General features: G+C 45.3%; 1 protein-coding gene across 2 annotated transcripts in view; it reads right to left on the bottom strand.

The window, feature by feature from the left end:
• The window catches only part of ZER1 (zyg-11 related cell cycle regulator), a 30,589-nt gene extending 20,924 nt beyond the window's left edge, over positions 1-9,665 (bottom strand). For both annotated transcript variants that reach the window (XM_082468342.1, XM_082468343.1), the window contains exon 1: positions 9,516-9,665. The gene's annotated coding sequence lies outside the window, so the exon portion shown is untranslated. The remainder of the gene's footprint in view (positions 1-9,515) is intronic.
• Between the last annotated feature and the right edge of the window lie 9,229 nt (positions 9,666-18,894).

The following is an 18,894-nucleotide window of genomic DNA, read 5'->3' as shown; positions in this document are numbered from 1 at the left end:
TGTGAATCAGTATGTTGTACACCTGTAACATATAATATTGTACATGAACTATACCTCAATAAAAAAAAAGTGAAGTCTCCTACTACCTTCATGACCTTGAGATAGGTAAATATTTCTTAAGTAGGACTCATAAGGGAAAAATGATAAACTGATATGTACTGAAGTGCAGAACCTTCATTCATACACACACAAAAATTAATTTGACATGGACCACAGACCTGTACGTGAAAGGTAAAACGATAGGTTTCTAGAAGAAAACATAGGAGTATATCTTTATGATTTTAGAGTAGGCAATAATTTCTTAAATAGGTCACAAAAAAACCATAGAGAGAAACTGATAAATTGGATTGCCTCAAAATTTAATATTCTTTTCATCAAAAGGTACCATTAAGAAAGAGAAAAGGCAAGGGACCTCCCTGGTGGCGCAGTGGTTAAGAATCCACCTGCCAGTGCAGGGAACACGGGTTCGAGCCCTGGTCTGGGAAGATCCCACATGCCGTGGAGCAACTAAGCCTGTGCGCCACAACTACTGAGCCTGTGCTCTAGAGCCCGCGAGCCACAACTACTGAGCCCACGCACCTAGAGCCCAGGATCCGCAACAAGAGAAGCCACCGCAATGAGAAGCCCGCACACCGCAACGAAGAGTAGCCCCCACTCGCCGCAACTGGGCAACGAAGACCCAACGCAGCCAAAAATAAATAAATAAATAAATATATAAAAATAGGAAAAAAAAAGAAAGAGAAAAGGCAAGCCGTTTATTACTGGAAGACGTTTCTAATAATATATCCAACAAAAGGCTTGTATTCAGAATATATAAACAACTTCTACAGATCAGGACATAGCATCCAGTTAAAAAATAGGCAAAGGACTTGAACAGGCATTTCATAAAGGATAAACAAATGGACAATAAGCGTAAAGGAAAGGAAAACCATAATGAGATACCATTTTGCAGCCACCAGAAAGGCTCCATTGGAAACAACAGTAATACAGGCAACACCCAGCTTGTGTTATAGCGAAGCTATGGCACGAGGGGAAGTTACCCACACTGCTGGTGGGAGTGTGGATTGGTGTAAACTGGGAGTGTAACTGGAATACTGTGTGACACTATCTACTAAAGCTGTACAAACACATATGCTCAGTGTTCAGCAGCTCCACTACCAGATGTACACCCACCAGCAATGCATATAAACGTTCACGAAAAGACACAGACAAAATGTCCACAGCAGCACTATTCCTAATAGAACAGAACCTAAATGTCCACTGACGTGAGAATGAATATTACGGTCCACTCACCAATGGAGCACTACACAGCAATGAGAATGTACCACCTCACAACAGCTCGGATGAACCTCACAATGTTTAGTGAAAGAAGCCAGACGCAAAAGAGTGTATACTCATATACTGAATGAATCCATTTATGTTTTACTCCCTTAAGTTAAAAAACAGGAAAATCTGGGACTTCCCAGTGGTCCAGTGGTTAGGACTGCACGCTTCCACTGCAGGGGGCATGGGTTCGATCCCTGGTTAAGGAACTAAGATCCTGTATGCCGGGTGGCACGGCAAAAAAACTAACAAACAAACAAAAACCAGGAAAATCTAATCTGTGGTGGCAGAAGTCAGGACTGTGGTTACTTTGGGGGTTTGGTTCGGAGCTAAGAAGCTTCTAGTCCCTTATCTGAGTGCTGGGCGTACAGGCATGTGCACTCTGTGAATATTCAGGGAGCTGTATATTATGACGTGTGCACTTTTTAAAATGTATATTGCGATCCAACAAAAAGTTAAGAAAATGGCCTGGACACCAAAGAGGTCCACGTTTAAAAGGAATTCGGGGTTCAGCTAAGTAACGATCTAACTGACTATGCCTCCTCAGCTACAATAAGTGGCTAGGAGAGAATGAAAACTGAACCTTCACATTCAAGTTGAGTGAACAAGATAGAAAACAATCCACCATTTATAGACCTGAGGACAGTCAGGAATTAGTCCCAAACCATTTTCCTATGAGAGTTTACATTAGAAAGGGGAAAAAAATAGGCAAAATGAATCTATGGTGTTAGAAGTAAGGGTGGTGATTACCTTTGCAGGGAGGCAGTAATTAGAAAGTGGCAGGGGGGCCTCTGGGAGGGCTGGGACAGGTGTGTACACCTGTGGAAATTCATCAAACGGTCTGCTCATGCTTTGTGGTCCTTTCCTTATCTATATTATCCTTCAATAGCTATCGCTTTTTTTTCTTTTAAGTGAAGGCTCTAGGTTAGACAGATCTATGTTTCAATCCAGTTCCACAATTCACAGGTGTATTACTTAACCTCTCTGGACCTCAGTTTCCTCACCTGGAAAATGGGGACAACAATCCCCACTTCACAGGGCTGTTGGGAAAATGCCTCATCTCAAGCTTGAGATGACTCAGTGCACAACAAATGGTGGTTATGAGCCCAGCTTACAGATGAGGAAACTCAAGCTCAGAAAGAGGGGCTACTCTGTCCAAACTGGCATGTGAACCTCATCTCTTGGAGGGTTATGCAGGAGTTCAGTTTGCCCCTGGCTTCTTGGAGCCTCCTAGTCCACATGTGAGCCTTCCAGGCTGCTCAGGAAACCGAGTGGGCGGCCACAGAACGCTGTGCCCTTTGCAATGGCCAGTTCTAAATTCTGGCAGCACCACTCACGGGTGACCGTGCTCTAAGAGCTCTGGGGCCAGGCCAACCCAGCTCCAAGTCTCAGCCCTGCTGCTTAAGAGCTGGTGAACTTGGGCAAGCGTCTTCACCTCTGTGCCTCAGTTTCTTCTCTAAAACAGAGAACACTGTGTGCAGATAACACGGAACAATACAGAAAGGGCTTAGCGTGGTGCCTGGCACATAGTAACTGCTCACTAAAAGGCAGCTTTCATCATCATCATCCCTTTCTCCTACCTCACCTGCCCTGGGCCCTAGAGCAAGGTCTGTTCCTCCCCAGCTCCAGGCCCTTGCTTCTCAGGCCTGGGTCTCCTGCCACGAGGCCCACTGTGCCAGCTGTCCCAGTGGTGCCGTGACACCCTCGAGGAAAAGCACAAGAAACAGGCTGCCTGGACCCTGGGCATGGCCTTCCTTTGCCTGCACTCACTTTCAGATCTTGACCCAGAAGGAGCACCGCTGGCAGGGAGACGCACCCTGCTGGAAACTGCCAAGTCCAATCTCTTCAAGCAGTCATTCAGGGCTTCCAGAAGTGGAACCAGCTCTGCGGCCTACTCACCACCCCCTGACTCCCTACTCCAGCTGAACTGGCCTCCTTCGTTGTACTGGCAATACGCCAGAGGCACAAGGTCACCTTCGGACCTTTGGTCATCCACTTTCTTTTCTAAATACTGCCCCCAACCCCCCAAACACATTCATGTCCCTCTTCCAGGAAGCATCTCCCAACCACTCCAGCCCACACTACCTTTGAACTCTCCTCTTGACTCAGCTGATGTCTATGCACCCTCAGGCCTTAGTGTCACTTCCTCCAGGAAGCCTTCCCTGACCCGCCAGGGTGCTCTTGCTGTGTGCCCCCATAGGCCCTACCATAATTACTAACATTTGGGACTGATGCTGTTTTAATTATCCAGCTTCCCTGCCAGACGGCCAGCTGCACGAGGGCAGGAACCGGGCTGTCTCCTCTGACATCATCCCTGTACTTAGCCCAGGGTTACTGTCTATTGAGCACTGTAGGTCCAAGGGTGAGCGAAACCAGACAAGGTCTTTGTCCTCGTGGAGCACACTGGCTCTGGAGCGAGACAGATCTCCACCTAAGAAGCACACAAACCCACGCCACGTAACTGGGCCCAGTGCTCTGAAGGAGAGGGTGGGACCTGGGACTCTGGGTGCCCATGCCAGAGGACCTGCCCTGGACTGGGGAGTCAGGGCAGGAGTCCTTGGAAGTGACATTTCAGCAGCGACCCAAAAGATGAGTCATAGTTCACTCCAGTGGCGGGGAGAGAAGGGAAAGGCGTTCCAGGAAGAAGGATAAGATGCTCACAGGCTGAAAGGGCAGAGGGTGTGGGACACTGGCACCATGGGCACAATACCACGACTATTGGCTGAACAAGGGGCTGCACACCCCATGTGGGCCTGACACGTTGTAGGGTTGCAGCACATGCAGGGAACCTGGGAGGCAAGGCACGCTCTCAGATTCCCCCTGCCCACCATGCCCAGGACAGTGCTGGGCACCCAGTGGCCACAGTGGAACCCTCACCACTCTGGATGCGAGAGCCGCCAGGGGCTTTGCCCTTTCTGCAGGATGAGCCCAGTCACCCAGGTAGCCACTCTGCCCTAACCCTGCTCCGCAGGTGGAAGAAACACCACCTTGTCAGCTGCCAAGATCACCAAAAGCCTCCAAAAGATACCGGGCAGGTGGCACAGATCTGCTAACCACGTTTTCGCGGTGCTGACCCCGCTGCAGGGGGCTGGCGTGAGCTGGAGGAGGAAGGAGCCATCTGTCTTGGCACCAAGGCTGGAGGCCTGGGGGCCGGAGCACCCTGCCACTTGGGCCCCTTCCAGCTGCAGCCTGGCACCGGCCAGAGGTGGCCATCTCTACCCACCCCATGCCCAGCCCCTAGGGTTTCTCATTCTCGTGGCAGGCACCAGCCATCTGGGATTCTGGCAACGGGAGATGGAGGGAACTCTGATTATGACAGAAGAGCACACGGTAAGAAGAACCCTGTGTCTTTCTCCATCCCGTCTCTTGCCTGGATCCACCAGGAGCTAGGACATCCTGGGGGTGGGCAGCAGTGGAGAGTGAATAGCAGCAGACACCTCCAAGTTGGCTGCTTCCAGTCTGAGCTCCTTAAGGGGTTTACTTCATGTAGTCTCTAACTTAACCAACAGACGACATTCCCTAGGATCCTGTGCTTGCGGCTAATTCATCATTTATATAACAATCTGTCTAACGACCCCTCCCCCAGCCCACAAGCTCCAGGAGGACAAGAGCACTTTCCGCTTCCACACTCCTGGATCCTCAGGGCCCGGCCTGTGCCTGGCATGTAACAGAATAAAGGTTTGTTCTTGCCTGAGTTATCACACTAAAAAACCGTGAGGTAGAGATTGTTACCCCGTTTTCTGACGAAGACACTGAGGATTGTCTAAAATCACACAACTAGGGACGTCCCTGGTGGCTCAGTGGTTAAGAATCCACCTGCCAACGCAGGGGACACGGGTTCGAGACCTGGTCCGGGAAGATCCCACATGCCGCGGAGCAACTAAGCCCGTGCGCCACAACTGCTGAGCCTGTGCTCTAGAGCCCACGAGCCACAACTACTGAGCCTGCGTGCCACAACTACTGAAGCCCGCGTGCCTAGAGCCCGTGCTCCGCAACAAGAGAAGCCACCGCAATGAGAAGCCTACACACCGCAACGAAAAGTAGCCCTTACTCGCCGCAACTAGAGAAAGCCCACGCTCAGCAGTGAAGACCCAACACAGCCAAAAATAAATAAATAAATAAAATCACACAACTAACAAGAGTGGGACACAATCCAAACCTAAACCAAACCCATGCTTCTCACCAAACCATCCAGTCTTCTGTCTATCCAATGTAGGGGGAAGAGAATGTGAGGTCCAGAGGAGGGAGCATGGGACCCCACGAGCGTCCTGACCCCCAGCCTCTCTGTTGGCTGGGGGAGCCAGAAGCTCTGAGCCTTGGAGCGGCACCCACCCTGTGAAATATTAACCCAGGAGCTGGGGGGAAAACCCAAACAAATATCCTATTTACAGAGGCTGGAAGCTTTCCAGGAGGGAGCGGATCACAGGCCAGATATTGGGGGTGGAAGGCTGATGTGAAGGGAGCCAGGGCAAGTGCCAGGGGCCCCCTGGGGGCAGGGGTGCAGTTGAGGATCTGAGGGCATCCCAGGGGGTCACTGACCTGCACAGACTAATCTGCAGGGTGGGTTACATTAGGAAGATATGAGGGGGGAATGCGCATTGCCCCTCACTGGTGTCACTTGGAGGCAGAGGGCCTTGGGGATACCTGGGTTCCAGGCCGGCAGTCAAACAGTGATCACAGCCATACTGAGCACCGTATTCCAAGGACTCTGCTAAGTACTCCACATGCATTAACTCACTTAATTCTCCCAACAACCACACGAGGCAGGAATTATAATCGACAACTTACAGATGAGGCAGCTGAGACTCAGTGGTGACGTAACTGGCCACAGACTATGTATATGTACAAGGGTCTATATGTACATATCAGTATGTATACATGTATTCATTAGTTTGAGACCCAGGATTTTGAGCTTTCCATGCATGTTTTCATTGAAGCCACAAATAACCTATAAGGACATACTCTCTGGTTTTCCAGATGAAGAAACTATGGTTCAAAGATGTGCAATGATGTGCCCAAGTCCCCCAGTAAGTGCCTGGCTCTCTCCACCATTATGCTATGGGCAGGAACTGTTTCTCCAAGCCTCAGGTCTCCCTTCTGCGGCATGAGCCTTTGCCTGCTTACAACCTGGAGGGTCCTGGGCACTGAGCATAGATGATCGGGCATCACCGGTAACTATTCTACAGGCATATATCATTTTTTGACCACAGGGCTAGAAGCTTCCTGAGGACAAGACCTAGTGTGACCCATGGGGTCTCCATGACACAGTGAGTGCATGACTGGTTGGTTGCAGGTGAAGGAGCCTCAGCTCCATGAGGTCCACAGGAAATATTTACCAGCCTCAATATTCATCAGGGTCCTTATCTGTCAATGGGTTGCAAACCTACCACATGGGGTTGCTGAGCAGATGCCATGAAATAATGGCAAGAAGGTGGTAACCAATAATTATGGAGTGATTTCCTAAGAATAATGCTTGGAGAGATCCTTCTGTTCATTTCTGAAGCTGGAAAATCAGCTTCAGTGATTGAACCAGATATAGGATGTTGGTCTCAAAGTAAATGATCCAACAGGGGTCTCTGAACTCGCATTTCGGGGGTCAAGAACAGCTGAGGTACTGAAGCCCTCTGCCCAAAAATAAGTTGCAGAATCCTGGTGGTGCTAATGATAACAAGAACTGTTTTTAACCTTTGTAGAGAGCTTTAGAATGCACCGAACTCTTTCATCCTCCCAGTAGCCTTCAGTTAGTGTAGAGATAGGAAAACTGAGGCGCAGGCAGGGGATAGGACTTGCCCAAGTTCACACAGTGAACCAGAGCAGAGCTGGGCTTGAACCCAGCTCCCCAGATGACTAGTCCGCGCTTCTACCCCCAACAACCGGCTCCAGCACCCTGGCTCTCAGCGTTGGTGTGCTCTGACTTTTCATTTTCAAATCCTCTGGCCCAGCTGCCCTGCTCAGCTTATGACCCAGGCCTGATGACATAGTCCAGGCTTGGGGGTTGAGGAGAGAGAGCAACCATTGTTCCACTCCCTATAAGGCAGGCTGCAAAATCTCAGCCTCTGCTGGGCACATCTAGGATCAACAGTCTCCAGCAAATCCGCCACACACAACCCAACCACACAAACAGAGCCAACATATACTGCCCTTCCCAACCCATCTCCATGTCATATTTATTTCAACACCATCATTTAGCCTATATTATATGGCAGAATAGGGATTTGCTTGCTCTTTAAAAAAAAAAAAAAAAGCCCCCATAACCTTCCACTGGTGTGAAAAAAGACAGGACCAAGCCACCATGACAGTGATGTGCAACCACTGTTCCCACTGAGGGGTGACAGCAAGTTTCCACTTTGCCTCTCCACTGTTCTCCAAAATTCTACTAGTTCAGGGAGGCAGCCAACAGCTGATGACATCATCAGCTGGTGCTAAAAAGAAAGGCTTTGAGGTAGACACATGCAAATATTTCCTCACCATTGTCATTGCCATCAGCATACCTGCAATGTCCTGAGGATTTAATATGTGCTAAATAATGCACTAAGCGCTTCAGTGCATGACCTCTCATTTAGCCCAACAATCCTATTTTTACAGATGAGGACGTTGAGGTGGGAAAAGGTGAGTTGAAAGTGAAACTGACTGCTGGCTACTATAGCTCTGTGGGTGGTACTTGACTTGGCTGCTTGACTTGCCCAAGTTCTCACAACCAAAAAGCAAGTGGCATGACCAGATTTAACTACAGTGTTCTATGGCTGTCCTTTTAAAATTTATTCCATCAGTGGCCATTATAAAGGTGGAGAAAGGGGACTTACAATGCCAGGCCAGAGCACAATGTCCATTTGTCATCTAGAACAAATCTGTATTTTCTCTGACCACCAGACACTTCAAATTAATACAGTTCTGAAAGGGTGCCCCATTAGACACCCTGTGACCCTACATCACATGAACAGCCCCTGATATCCTCCCCACCAATATCTGGCCCCTACTCTTCTCTGACTTCCTTGTCAACCACTCTTCCTCTCCTTCACTCTGCTCCAGCCCTACTGTCCTCCTGCTGTTTTTAAAAATCATCAGATATACTACCTCAGGACCTTTGCGCTTGCTGCATGGCTTGCTCCCTCCCTCCCTTCAGGGCTTTGCTCAGATATCACCTTATTAGAACCCTTCTCTGACCACCCTCTATAAAAAGGGCAACCCCACTCTCTGGCACTTACCGTGGCCCATCCTGCTCTATTTTTCTCCACCCTACACATATTTTTCTCCACCTTACATATATTTCTGATTTGCTGAATGAACTAGTGAACTGAAACAGAGAGACCCCCTCACCACTGGCAACCACCTCCTGCCCTAAGTACACTCTCCTGTGACCCTTTTCAAAGCTGTCATCAATGCTCATTCTAACCAGTTTGAACCCTGAAGAGAAACATTCTGTGGGAAAGATCATAGGGGGTGATTTTTCCATGGGGGCATCAAGCATTCCCCCTCTAATTTAAAAATCAAATGTGCTGACAGGCACAAAGACTGGAAGTCTTGGACTCCTTGGGCCAAAAAGCAGCCAAGTCAAGTTCCACCCACAGAGCTATAGCAGCCAGCAGTCAGTTTCACTTTCAACTCACCTATCAGGCTCCCTTGGCCCTTAGGTTTGCTACCATCCCATCCCTTTGCCACCCTGTTGGATTTCCCCGCGCCTTGTCACCCCTGAGCTTTCAAGCACTGCTTTGGGGAAACTTAGGCTCATCCAACAGGTAGGAGGGGCAGAGGCTGCCTCTTTCAGCCCTGCATCTATCCCCCATTTTGTAGGGGCATGCGCCAGGGCGTCATTTTCTTTCTGGAGGAAGGGTGCTCACTTTTAAAGGCATGTTTCTCAGACCTGGCAGCAGGGGTAGAGAAGGGAGTCCTCCCACCACTGGCCGAGATGGACCTTTGCAAATGGTTGCAGCGGCGATAGTGAGGCACCGGAGGCAAGAAGGGAAGGGGGGAGGACGCAGAGATATCCCTTGGCCCCGGGAGCGGACGGGATGCTTCCTCGGCGAGGAGGAGCGGAGGATGCGGCCCGGGAGATGCTGGGGAGGCATGGGATCTCATCGGGCTAGGGCCGGGGTCTGCGGAAGACGGGGGTCGGAGGGGCGGAGCTTGGGATCCCAGGGACCGGAGCCCGAGGCGGGATGGGGGTCGCGCCGGGGGGACTCCGTGGCCATTACCTTGCCCTTAGGGCGGCGGGCGGGGCTGAGGGACGCCGGGTGCTGGCTCCGGGGCCCGGCCCCTCCCCCGATCCGGCTCCTACGGCTCGCAGCCTGCAGCCGCCGCCGCCTCCGCTGTCAACAAACCCGGGGCGCGTCACTTCCGGGGCCGCCCCTTAGCAACAGCTAACGGGTTCCCCCGATGGGTCCCGCGGCGAACGCGGGCGGCGGCGGCCGAAGGTTCCGGAGCCCCGCGGCGGCTCCCCTCCCGGACACCGGCTGGGTCTGCGCTTGGAGGAGGGAGCGGTTGGTCTCCACCCCAGTCCTCAGCGCGCTTCTCACGGGCTCTCGCTGGGCTGGGGGAGCTGGGGAGGACCCGCTCGGTGACACCGGCTTCCGGGCCCGTTCTGGCTTGCGGTTTCCCGGAGTCCAGGGAATGGTTAAGGGCGGACTGACTCCACCTTCCTCGTCAGCATGGACTTGCCTCCAGCGCCAGCCCCTACATCCAGCACCCTATTGAACATCTATCCCTGGCTTATCTGCAGGTAGCTCGCACCCACGCGTCCAAAAGCGGTCACCATCTTCCCCCCCAAACGCTCTGCTACTTCTCCAGCTAGTTAATGCGCCCTCCAGGCAACACGGTTGTCACCTGGGAAATGGGGAGTCGGCCTTGGCCCCTGCGTTTCCCTCAGCTCCTCTTCCAGTCGCCAAGTCCTAAGGATCTCTCAAACCAGCCCCTCCCCTCCTCCGCCAGTAGTGCCCGACTCTGTCCACCATCATTTCTCCTCTGGATTTCTGCAACAGCCTCCTAACAGAACTCCCTGCTCCCTCCCCTCATTCTCTCCACAGTTCGACAGTGAATTTTCCAAAACCAATAAATCTGACCAGGGCACCCCGCTGCTTATAACCCTTAAGGTAGACAAGGATGATCTGTCCCCTGTCTCTCTCCCCACCCTCTACCTTTATTTGCACCCCCCCCGCCACGCTTTCATTCTCCAATCCAGACAGTTTAAAGCATTTTTGGTTCTTTTAATGATCCTCTTCTCTTCCATAGGCTGAAATAATTTCTTCCCTACTAAACACTTTTCTTGCTCCCATCTATATCCAGCACACACTCCTCGTCGTTCTGGTCTAAGTTTAGATGCTATTTTCTTGAGGAACCCTTTCTTGACACGACCCTCCTCCTAATTCTAATAACTAGTTCTGTGGATGTTTTCGTTCTGCACAGTATCTTTTAGTCTTTGACTATGTGTAAGCATGTTTGTACAATTTTGAATCCTTTAAAAAGTCTTTTGATTTTGGATTCCCAAAATAAGATGTGCTTGTTTAAATAAAAAATCCAAACAATACAGAAATATATGGTGGAAAAAATGAAAAGTCCCATTCAAACCCTAACCCAACCCCAATTTCATTCCCTTCCCCAGAGGGGACCACTCTTTAACAGTTTGGTGAGTATCCATCCCCTTAGTCCTTTAAAAATATGCATGCATATGTAAGAGCTAAAACTATAAAATTCTTAGGAGAAAATAAAGGCATAAGTCTTTGTGATTTAGGGTTAGGCAATGGTTTCTTAGATATGACACCAAAAGCATAAGCACAAGAGAAAAAAATAGACAAACTGGATTTCATCAAAATTAAAAACTTTTGTGCTTCAAAGGGCACCATCAAAGAAAGTGAAAACACAACTCACAGAATGGGAGAAGATATTTGCAAATCACATATCTGGTAAAGAACTAGTAATCCAGACTATATAAAGAATTTATGACTAAATAATAAAAAGACAAGTAACCTAATGTAAAATAAGCAAAAGAGCTGACTAGACATTTCTCCAAAGAAGATATGCAAATGGCCAAGAAACACAGGAAAAGATACTCAACATCATTAGTCATCAGGGAAATGTAAATCAAAACCTCAAAGAGATACAACTTCATATCCTAGGATGGATACGATCAAAGAGATAGACAATAACAAGTATTGGCCAGGATGTGGAGAAATGGGAACCCTCCTACTTTGCCGATGGGAATTTAAAATGGTGCAGCAGCTTTGGAAAACAGTTTGGCAGTTCTTCAAAAAAGTTAAACATAGACTTATCATATAACCTTGCAATTCCACTTCTAAGTATATACCCAAGAGAAAATTTTCACAGCACCATTATTCATAATAGACAAGAAGTGGAAATAACCCAAATGTCCTTCAACTGGTGAATGAATATGATATGGAATAATATAGTCATACAATGGAATATTATTTGGCGAGAAAAAGGAATGAAGTAGTGATACGTGCTACAATATGCATGGAACTTGAAAACATGCTAAATGAAAGATACCAGTCACAAAAGATGATACATTTATGATTATATTCCTATGTCCAGAATACACAAATCTATAGAGACAGAAAGTAGATTAGTGGTTGCCTAGGGCTGAGGGGGTGGGGAAAAAGGAATTACTGCTAATGGGTACAGGGTTTCTTTCTGGGGTAATGAAAATGATCTAAAATTAGATGGTGATGATCATTGCATGGTTGATGGATGATAGTTGTATATGTACAGCTCTGTGGATATTCTGAGAAACAGTGAATTGTTCACTTTAAATGTATGCTCTAAATGTATTGTATGTGCGGGGCTTCCCTGGTGGCACAGTGGTTAAGAATCCTCCTGCCAATGCAGGGGACACAGGTTTGAGCCCTGGTCCGGGAAGATCCCACATTCTGCGGAGCAACTAAGCCCGTGCGCCACAACTACTGAGCCTGCGCTCTAGAGCCTGCGAGCCACAACTACTGAGCCCACATGCCTAGAGCCCGTGCTCCCCAACAAGAGAAGCCACTGCAATGAGAAGCCCGCGCATCACAACAAAGAGTAGCCCCCGCTCGGCACAACTAGAGAAAGCCCGCACACAGCAATGAAGACCAAAAAAAAAAAAAAAAGAAAAAAAACGGTATGTGAATTATATCCCAATAAAGGTGTTAAAAATACATTTATAAACGTGTATATGTAAACTCATAATGCAGGATGGATTTAACAACATAAATAGGATCATACTGTACAAATTGTTCTGTGACATATTTTTATCACTTTTTATGTCAGATCATATAATCCTGTTTAATTCTTTTGAATGGTTGCATTGTATTCCAGTAATTGCACAATCTTCTTATTGGTGGAATTTGGTTGACAAATTTAGGCAGAAGACCTAAATAGACATTTCTCCAAAGAAGACATACAGATGGCCAAGAAGCACATGAAAAGATGCTCAACATCACTAATTACTAGAGAAATACAAATCAAAACTACAATGAGGTATCACCTCACACCAGTTAGAATGGGCATCATCAGAAAATCTACAAGCAACAAATGCTGGAGAGGGTGTGGAGAAAAGGGAACCCTCTTGCACTGTTGGTGGGAATGTAAATTGATACAACCTCTATGGAGAACAGTATGGAGGTTCCCTAAAAAACTAAAAATAGAACTACCATATGACCCAGCAATCCTACTACTGGGCATATACCCAGAGAAAACCATAATTCAAAAAGACACATGCACCCCAATGTTCATTGCAGCACTATTTACAATAGCCAGGTCATGGAAGCAACCTAAATGCCCATCGACAGACGAATGGATAAAGAAGATGTGGTACATATATACAATGGAATATTACTCAGCCATAAAAAGGAACGAAATTGGGTCATTTGTTGAGACATGGATGGATCTAGAGACTGTCATACAGAGTGAAGTAAGGCAGAAAGAGAAAAACAAATATCATATATTAACGCATGTATGTGGAACCTAGAAAAATGGTACAGATGAACCAGTTTGCAGGGCAGAAATTGAGACACAGATGTAGAAGACAATCATATGGACACCAAGGGGGGAAAGCGGCGGGCGGTGGGGTGGTGGTGTGATGAATTGGGTGATTGGGATTGACATGTATACACTGATGTGTATAAAATGGATGACTAATAAGAAAAAATAAATAAAAAATAAACGTTAAAAAAAGAATATGAAAAAGAATGTATGTATATATATGTGTGTAACTGAATCACTTTGCTGTACAGCAGAAATTAACACAACATTGTAAATCAACTACACCAATAAAATAAATTTATTAAAAATTAAAAATAATTCTCTCATAAATTCTACCACTTAAGGGGTAAATATACCAAATAATACCAGTTCTACACAACTTCCATAAAATTGAAGGGGAGGGGGCTTCCCTGGTGGCGCAGTGGTTAGGAATCCACCTGCCAGTGCAGGGGACACGGGTTCGTGCCCTGGTCCGGGAAGATCCCACATGCCGCGGAGCAGCTACGCCCGTGAGCCACAACTACTGAGCCTGCGCATCTGGAGCCTGTGCTCCGCAACAAGAGAGGCCGCGACAGTGGGAGGCCCGCGCACCGCGATGAAGAGTGGCTCCCGCTCGCCGCAACTGGAGAAAGCCCTTGCACAGAAACGAAGACCCAACACAGCCAAAAATAAATTAAAAAAAAAAAAAATTGAAGGGGAGGGAAGACATTCCTACTCATTTTATGAGGCCATCACTACCCTGATACCAAAGATAGACAAAGACATGACAAGAATATAAAACTATAGACCAATATCCCTTGTGAATATAGATGCAAAAATTTTAACAATTTTCAACAGAATAAATACAGAATAAACTGAATTCTTTTTTTTTTTATAAATTTGCGGTGCGCAGGCTTCTCACTGCGGTGGCTTCTCTTTATTGCAGAGCATAGGCTCTAGGTGCACGGGCTTCAGTAGTTGTGGCCTGCGGACTCTAGAGCGCAGGCTCAGCAGTTGTGGCGCACAGGCTTAGTTGCTCCGCGGCAGGGAAGTCCTCAAACTAATGATTGAGTTTAGCAAGATTTCTGGATACGAGATCAAGAAAAGCAATTAAAAATAAATAATAGGGATTTCCCTGGTAGTCCACTGGTAAAGAATCTGCCTTCCACTGCAGGGGACGCGGGTTTGATCCCTGCTCGGGGAACTAAGATCCCACATGCTGTGGGGCAACTAAGCCCACCAGCCGCAACTACTGAGCTCGCGCACCTCAACATGAGAGGCCACGTCCCGCAAGCTACAGAGCCCATGCACCCTGGAGCCCATGTGCCACAACTAAAGAGAGAAAACCCGCATGCCACAACTAGAGAGAAGCCCACACGCCACAACGCAGAGCCCGCGCCACAATGAAAGATCCTGCATGCCGCAACTAAGCCCCGATGCACCCCCAAAAAATAAAGAAAATAAATAAATAAATAAATAAAATATTTAAAAATAAATAAATAATGTATTATTAGAAATTAATTTTATCATTATAAGTAATAACAAAAACAAATAAAAAGCAATTTTATTTCTGTATTCCAGTAATAAATAGTTAGATATTGAAATTTTAAAAAATACCGTTTATGATAGCATCAAAAAATGTGCATTACTTAGGAATAAATATGACCAATTATGTGTAAGGCCTGTACACTGAAGACTACAAAACACAGCTAAGAGAAATTAAAGACCTAAATAAATGGAGCCATATATTATGTTCATGGGTCAGATGATTCAATAATGTTAGGATATCAATTCTTTCCAAATTGATTTGTAGTTTCAAAGCAGTCCCAACCAAAATCCCAGCAAATTTTGTTTCCTAGAAATTGAGAAGCGGATTCTGAAGTTCATATACAATGCAAATTATCAAGAGCAAAAGCCAAAGTAACCATCAAAAGAGTTGATGGACTTACACTATTTAACTTAAAGACATTATAGAGCTACAGAATTATAGAGTTACAGCATGGAGCTTCAAGGCTTACAGAGCTACTTAAGTAGTGTTGTGAGGCCAAAAGAATAGACAAGGAGATCAGTGTGATGCAACAGAGAGTCCAGAAATAGATCCTGCGTGTTTATGATTGGTTTTGCCAAAGTTGCAAAGGCAGTTCAGTTGGAGAAAGGATTACTTTTTCAACAAATGGTGCTGGGACAATTAGATATTCATATGAAAATAAATGAACTTTGATACATAACTCACACTATCAAAATTAACTCAAGATGGATTGTAAACATTTTAAAGTTGATCATAGATCTAAATGTAGAACCTAAAACGATAAAACATGTAGGAGAAAATCTTTGTGATATCAGAGTATGTAAAAGTTTGAGGGCTATGACATCAAAGGGAGTGCAGACTTTATCAAAATTAGGAACTAATGCTCTTTGGAAAAAAAAAAACTGTTAAGAGTTATAAAGGCAAGCCACAAACCACAAGAAAATATCTGCAAATCACATATTTTAAGAAGACATACCACATCATACCCATTAAGATGACTATGATCATAAAAATAGAAAATAACAAGTGTTGGTGAGTATGTGGAGAAATTGAAACTCTATGCACTGTTGGTGAAAATGTAAATGGGTATAGCCATTATGGAAAATAGTATGGCAGTTTCTAAAAAATTAAGAATAGGATTACCATATGGTCCAGCAATTTACCTTCTGGATATATACCCCAAAGCATTGAAAACAGGGTCTTGAAGAGATATTTGTATACCCATGTTCATAGCAGCATTATTTGCAATAGCCCAAAAGTGGAAGCAACCCAAGTGTCCATTGATGGATGAATGAATGGATAAACAAAACATTAAGTATTATTCAGTCTTAAAAAAGAAGGAAATTCTGACTCATGCGGAAACATGGATGAACCTTGAGGACATTATACTAAATGAAATAAGCCAGTCACAAAAAAAAGATAAATACTGTACTATCTCATTTATGTGAGATACCTAGAGTAGTCAAATTCATAGGGACAGAAAGTAGAATGGAGGTTGCTAGAGGCTTGGGGAGGGAGAATGGGGAGCTGTTTAGTGGGTGTAGAGTTTCAATTTTGCAGGATGAAAAGAGTTCTGGATATTAGATGCACAACAATGTGAGTGTACTTAACACTACTGAATTGTATACCTAGAAGTGGTTAGGATGGTAAATTTTATGTTATGTTCATTTTGCCACAGTTAAAAATAAAAAAGATGTGCGTCCAGAAAATCTAAAGAATTCCCAAAACTCAATTTCAATAAGCAAATAAGCAATTCAATAAAAAAAAGGGAAATAGATTTGAACAGATAACTTCCCCAAAGAATATATATAGATGGCAAACACATGAAAAGATGCTTAGTCTTTTTTTTTTGGCTGTGTAGGGTGTCTTAGTAGCAGTGCCTGGGCTTCTCTCTAGTTGCGGTGTGTGGGCTTCTCTCTAGTTGTGGCGCGCGGGCTTAGTTGCCCCGTGGCATGTAGGATCCTAGTTCCGCGACCTGGTATTGAACCCGTGTCCCCTGCATTGGAAGGCGGATTCTTTACCCCTGGACCACCGGTGAAGTCCCTGTGATTAGTCTTTAAGGAAACGCATATTAGAACAACAATAAAATACCATTACATACCTACTAGAATGTGTAAAATAAAAAAGACCAACCACGCTAAGTGTTGGTGAGGGCATAGTACAACAGAAACTTTCATACACTTCTGGTGTGGGTGTAAAATGATACAACCATTTTGGAAAATGGTTTAGCAGTTTAAAATTTTAAAATTCATCCAGCCATTCCACTCCAAGAGAGAAGAAAATATATGTACATATAAAGACTTGCGCATGAATGTTCATAGCAGCTTTAGGTGTAATAGCCAAAAAATGGAAACAACCCAAATGTTCAACCTAGATGAGTGGATAAACTATGGTTGATTCATCTAGTAATGGAATCTACGGCCATAAAAAGGAATGAAGTGCTGATACATGCTACAACATGTACAAATCTCAGAATAATTATGCTTAGCGAAAGGAGCCAGATAAAAAAAATCAACAATTCTAGAAAACGCAAACTAATCTATAGCAACAGAAAGCAGGCCAGTGGTTGCCTGGGTATGGAGGTGGGGCGGGATGTACAAAAAGAGGAAGAAGGGAGGAGATACAAAAGGGCAGGAGGAATTTTGGGGGCGGTGGATGTGTTTATTATTTTAATTGTGGTTTCACAGCTACATACATATCTAAACCTATAAAAGTGTACACTTTAAATATGTGTAGTCTACGGAACATCAGTTATATCCGGAAGTTGGTAAAATTGTATTAAAATGAAACCAGAGGAATTCCCTGGCGGTCCAGGGGTTAGGACTCCATGCTTTCACTGCTGAGGGCCCGAGTTCAATCCTTGATTGGGGAACTAAGATCCCGCAAGCCGCGCAGCGCAGCCAAAAAAAAAAAAAAAGAAAAAGAAGAAAAAGAAAAAAGAAACCACTGGGGAGAACCTATAATATTTCAATATAAAAAGTTAAAAAAATTGTATTAGTGCTTGTCAAATTGCTCTGTGAAAACTCTGTACAGGTTAACTCTCTTTAAAGCTGTTTGAGAGAGGTCTGTTTCTCTACAACCAAGTGATGGTGGGTACAATAAATACTGATGACTTTTCCCAGACCAAGAGGCACAATATGGTTGTTCAATTCATATTCCTCTGAGTATTAGTCCAATGTATTGTTATTTCAGGTTCTAGTGAGACATTTTTATTTCTTCTTTGAAGTGCCTGCTTATAAGCTTTGTTGTCTTACCTCCTTCAGGTGTTTGCTTAGACATCACCTCAGAGCAGTTTTCCTGACCCCCTATGTAAAATTGCAGCCCCTCCCACTGCCCACTCCTGTTTTATTTTCCCCTGTCGGAATTTATCACCATCTGATGTACCATTTAGTTTACTTTTTTACCTTATTTAACGTCTAACTCCCCTCACTAAAACGTCAATGCTTCGAAGGCAGAGATTTTTGTCTTTTATTCACTCCTAAATTCCCAATACCTAGGACATACCTGGCACGTTGTAGGCACTCAGTACATTTCTTGAATGACTGAATGCTTTTTTTTTCTTCTTCTTGGGGTGTTTGTCTTGTTCTTGTTGATTTAAGAACTCTCTATACATTAGGGAGATTAACCCTTTATCATAAAGGGTACACATATTTTCCCCTGTTGATGCTTGTCTTTTCCTTTACCATTTAGAGACTGAAAATTTTAGGTAGTTATATATCTGTCTTATATTTCATGGCTTCTGGGCCTTATGTCTTCCTTCTCCAAGATTCAAAACATTTTTCTATATAGTTTTCTTCTAATCCCATAGGTTTCTTTCCCTTGCAGAGCTTTAATTCATTCAGAATTTACTTTCCTGTCAGATGTGAGGTAAGAACAGACCTTTATTTTTTTCCAATTGATAGCCAACTGTCTTTTTTTCTTAACACGTTGTGTTTTTCCCTGTCTTCCTAATCAATCTTTCAAAGGGCTGGTGGTATTTTTTTTTTAACCTGGAAAAAATTCCTGTCCTGATGTGCAATTAAGTCAACATTTATTCATTTCTTATATTTCATGCAAAGGAACATAATCTTTGTATTCTGAAGAAACATTTAGCACAG

Source organism: Balaenoptera physalus, assembly GCF_965194825.1.
Source record: "Balaenoptera physalus genome assembly, chromosome: 7".
In the NCBI taxonomy this organism is placed as follows: domain Eukaryota; kingdom Metazoa; phylum Chordata; class Mammalia; order Artiodactyla; family Balaenopteridae; genus Balaenoptera; species Balaenoptera physalus.
This window is presented reverse-complemented; position numbering and strand designations above follow the sequence as displayed.